This window comes from Myotis davidii, unplaced genomic scaffold (assembly GCF_000327345.1).
Source record: "Myotis davidii unplaced genomic scaffold, ASM32734v1 scaffold395, whole genome shotgun sequence".
NCBI lineage: Eukaryota > Metazoa > Chordata > Mammalia > Chiroptera > Vespertilionidae > Myotis > Myotis davidii.
Window position 1 is genome coordinate 3,710,686 of NW_006287904.1, and position 5,318 is coordinate 3,716,003.

Genomic DNA, 5,318 nt, shown 5'->3' on the forward strand with positions numbered 1-5,318 from the left:
CCCCCCCCCCCCGGGGCACAAATTTCGTGCACCGGGCCCCTAGTAGAGTATAAGAGGGTACATACTGGAGATTTGCTAGTTCATCCATAAGTACTGCTAGCATTTTTTTTTCTTTTTTGCCTGCCTTAGGAGACATGTTGCTTCAAATAATCATCTGGATACTGGCTGCCTATTTTGGTTTTTTAAAAAAAAAACTCTCTTAGAAGAGAAAGCACAACTGAAGCTGTTACTGGAAGAAAAGTTCCAGGTGGTAGAGTGTGTGTGTGTGTACTTCAGGTCGAGTGCTGTGGATTAGTTGTTAAAGTAATGAGATTGGATATCTCAGAACTTTGGGAGAATTGGGGTATTTTTGGTACTTTTGTGTTCTGTTGAATTCAAATAACATTCCATCTCTAGTTTCACTGTTGCTATAAGTCACAACTAATAGACCCTCATTGAATATCAACAGTGCAGACTAACTGAACAACTGCATTAACCATATTTAGAATTTTTCTTAAAATAAATATGCTTTTTCAGAGTTCTGATTTCTTGAAAGCACTGAGTCATTTCTATAGCTCCAGGCAAGTTAATAAATGTTGTGGGCTCCAGTTTCCTCAGATGAGAAAGGTATTATTTAGCTTACCCACTGTTTATTCTTCTCATTCCCATAAGACTTTTGTACATCACTGTAGCAGTAGGAAGTCACTGAATTGTAAACTGTCACCTAACAAGACTGGTGAGAGGATTTAATGCTAGCAGAAGCCCTAACTCTGTAGGGTGGATTTTGAAAACTCACAGTGAGTGTCAGGAGTACAGTCCAGATGTTCTAGTTTCCAACTTAGTATTTATTCATTCTAAAATGAATTTACTTCATTATTTTCCTCTCTGTGAGTAAAAGGTAACCTCATAAGTCTCTACATTTTTATGCACAATGTCCAATGCACAACTTAAAAAAAGTATAAGACATGCAAAGAGAATACCAAAAAACTCAAATAATGGCAGCAAACCCAGAGATAGGTAAGATACAGGAGTAACTAGAAAAGTTCTAAATGGCCATCACAAATTAAATTAGAGAAAATAGGTGTTTTAAATGGCAAAAAGATGAAGAATTTCAATTGAGATTTGGAATCTACAAAAAGGAATCCAAAGGATATTTTGGAATCGAAAAAATACAATACATAGAACTGAGAACTACTGAATGGGTAGAAAGAGGCATTGAGCAGAGGACATAATTAGTGAACTCAAAGACAGACAAGATAAAATATCAAAACTGAAGCACAGAATCACAAAAATAATGTGAAAGACAAAGCAGTATAGGAAATGTGCTGGACACAGATGGTGTAACATACATGTAAAGGTAGTCCCAAAGAGGACAGAGATGCAATAAAGAGTAAATGCTCAAGATGTTTCCCAACATGTTAAAAATGGTCAGCCCACAGATTTAAGAAGCTCAACAAAATCCAAAGAATATTAATACAAAGAAAATCACACCTTTTTTGAGCTATTTGGGCTGAGCTCCCAGGTCTGATTGATCAGCTGCTAAGTTGACAGAGGGCTGGATGGTTCAGAATGGCCTTAGCTAAGATGGACTGTATCTGCTCCATGTGGTCACTCATCCTCCAGCAGGCTATCCTGCTTGCTGCCCCATGGCAACAAGGGGCTTCAAGAAAGTAAGTAAGTAAGGTTCAGAAGTGACACATGTCCCTTCTACCACATCCTAGTAGCCAGAGCAAAAACACAGCCAACCAGACTCAGGTGGTGGAGAAAACTGTCTTCACTTCTTGATGGCATGAGCTGCAAAGTCACATTGTATGGAGTACGGATGACGGGAAGGGAGGAATTATAGACAATTTTGTAACACTCGACGGATGCTTATCTGGGAAGGTCAGAGCTCTTGGCAAACATATACCATTTCTTGTAATTCACAGCCATAGTTTGGGTCATGCTGAATGAGAAAAACCAAGGGATACTGCATCTGAACATGAGAATATGCCGAAAATCAGTAAGTGTTTTATAAAGTCTTCTAAAAACGAACAAACAAGCACCGGCAGGCAACTAAGAGCACTGGCATCACTCAGATCAGGACTTTCACTACTCCAGTCCCAGTCTGCTGATGTGTTTCAGAGCCTCCCATTACAGCTCGTTAGGGTGCTGGTATTACCTGCAGGTTTTCACATATGCCCGCGCTTCACTGCCCCCATGTCTTTGTATAAGTTGCTTCTTGTACCTAGAACGGCCTTCCCCATTAAGTCAAACCCTACCAATATCTTAAGACCCAACAAGAAGGCGACACCGTCTTTCATCAACTTGTCCCTTAATCGTCCCCTCCAATCTTCTCAAGCAGAATAAGGCTCCTGGACTCAGAATAAATGTTAGCATATTTCACAGTATCCTTCACGTGGCAAGACTTTGTGCGTCATTTTTGTTCCTGTCTTGTCTCTGAAAAGTAGAACCTTGACTGCAGGGCCCAAGGCTGATTCATGCCTGCATTCTTTTACAGCCCCTGCTCCCAGCAGAGGGTTGCTCACATGGCGGGTATTTGATAGATCACCTGTTCAATTTCTAAAGGAAAAGGACACAGTTCAATTCTATTCGATTATACAGACATTTTCAGTTGTGTCTTAATTCCTAACTATACAGGATAGATGGATGCTGGGAGATTAATTTTGCATGAGCGAGGTGATTGATGTCCAAGGAACGGGGGTGGGGGGTGGAGGGGAAGCAACCTGGGCTGCACGTCTGATTTTGACACATCTATTTTCTTGGGCCTCTGGGCATCAAAGCCTCCCCTGCAAGCTTTGATGCATCACTTCATCACTAACGAAGATCTTTTTCAAACTCTTCATGTTCACACATCTTGCTTCCCCTGAAAGATCTGAACAAATGGCAATTGCTTCCTGTTCCAGTTCATCACTCATGATGCCTGACAGCTTCCGATTTTAATGAACGCCACCAGAGCACCCAGGCCCTGAGACGTGGCTCTTTCACTTTCTTGGCTCACGGCCCACACTAACACCGCTTTGATGCTGTGGATACAACAGAGTCTGTCGAACAGATGTAATCACAAGCTACCCTCCATTTAACAGTCAATCAATTTAGCTGACACGATGTCCTTTTGGCTAGGTGTTTATGTACTTATAACCGTTCTCGACAGCCTGTAAAATTCTCCATCAGATTGATCTGTTTTTCTAAACATGTGCAGTGGTTATGTTCCTTGTTCCACCATCTGAGGTTTTAAAAAATGCCTCATTATTTATCTAAATCAAATTCAGTTTCATTCAGAGCCTGCACTCCCCTGGGTGACAAGAAATTCAAGCTCAGAGTTTGCTTTTAAAAAAAATAAAACCGTATTTTAGAAGTTTTAGATTTATAAAATGACTGCCAAAAAATACAGAGTTCTTGTACATACCTCACCTAGTTTCCCCCACTGTGAATATATTACATTAGTATGGTGCATTGGTAATAATAAATGAAGTAGTACTGATATATTCTTATTAATAAAGGCTTTATTCAGGCTTCCTTAGATTTATCAGGCTTCCTTAGATTTATCTGTCCACTTTCTGTCCCAGATCCCATGAAAGATAGCACAGTAAATGGTTAGCAGTCTTATCATCTCCTGGGGCTCCTCTTAACTGTGACAGTCTCTGTCCTTGCTCTTGATGACCTTAACTGTTTTGACACTGATGTTCAGGTATTTTGTATGTCCCTCAGATGAGACTTCTCCGATGTTCTCCTCATAATGAGACTGGGGTTAAGGGTTTGGGGAGGAAACCACAATGGAAAGTGCCATTTTCATCATATTACACCAAGTGTACACACTACCAACATGACTCATTACTGTTGATGTTGACCTTGATCTCCTGGCTGAGTGTTTGTCAGGTTTATCAATTTTTTTTTCCTGTTCCCATTTCCTTTGGAGGAGGTCATTTACTCAGCTCACACTTCATGAGTGAGAAGCTAGGCACCACCTACTTGAGGACAGAGTATGGACAGTTGGCTATATTTGTGTGAGTCTATTTCCAGGCGTAGAATTCTGTTCCATTGGTCTATGTATCTATTCTATCAACAATGCCATGCTGTCCTGATTACTGCAGTGTTACAGTAAGTCTATTATTTTAAATAGATTTTTATTGATTTCAGAGAGGAAGGGAGAGGAAGACAGGCACAGAAACATCAATGAGACAGAATCATTATCTCAACAGCTGCCTCCTGCACGCTCCCTACAGGGGATCAAGTCCGCAATTGGGGCACTTTCTCTGACCGGGAATCAAACCATGACTTCCTGTTCGTAGGTCAATACTCAACTACTGAGCTACAATGGCCAGACTTATAGTAAGTCTGGATATTAGGGTTAAGACTTCTATCTTTGTTCTTCTTCAGTGTTTAGATGCTTACTCAAGGCCTTTTGCCTTTTCATGAAATTTTACAATCAGTTCTCATTTTCTACAAAATAGATAATACACATGTAGACAAAAGAATAAATAAGATTATTTAAAATAGTGGAGATAATTGATAATGATAATGTGGTAGACGGTGTTTGGAGCTAATTTTGACAGTGTGATCAGAGATCTCCTTAGGAAATGTCATTTGAGATAACTGAATGAAAGGAAAGCAAGTCCTGTTAAGTTTAAGAAAATAAATCTCTAATGTGGAAACTTAGGGGTGAAGGGATCTGAGTATGGTTCGGTTTGCTTTCTGGTAGCAATTCCAAGAAGGCCACTGAGGTTGCTACTAAGCTAAGCAAGCCTGGGAGAGCTGTAAGAGAAAGTTGGAGCAGTAGGCAGGGATTAGAACATGTAGGGCTGGTGGGCAGTTCTACAGACCTTTAGACAGCAATAGGGAACAGAGTGACCCTGGATTCTGTCAATTATTTGACAGAATCTGGGCAGACATCCTAATGGTTGATTCAAATTTGCTTACAAGAGATCATTTCTTGCATTGTGTTCAAAATTTTCCCCACTCGTTTTTATTGTAGCAGTTATAAAGGTAGGTTAGAAAACATGCAAAAAGAATATTTCAGAGACTTTTGTACTTTCCAATATGAACCATTTTTCAATAACCATAAATATCTGCCTCACTTGTAGAAAACATATTAAAGTGCAAGCACCGAATGTCCACATCATCTGTGATGCTCTTCACTATCTTGGACTTATCCTAACTAATAAAGAGGGAATATGCTAATTAACTCTCACACCATCACAAAGATGGTGGTGCCCACAGCCAATAAGGAGAGAATATGCTAATGGACTGCCATGCCCTCAAAGATGAGGGTGCCCACAGCCACAAGATGGGAGCACCCAGTTCCCTCAGCCCTGCCAGGAAGATTGGCAAGTTCAGCA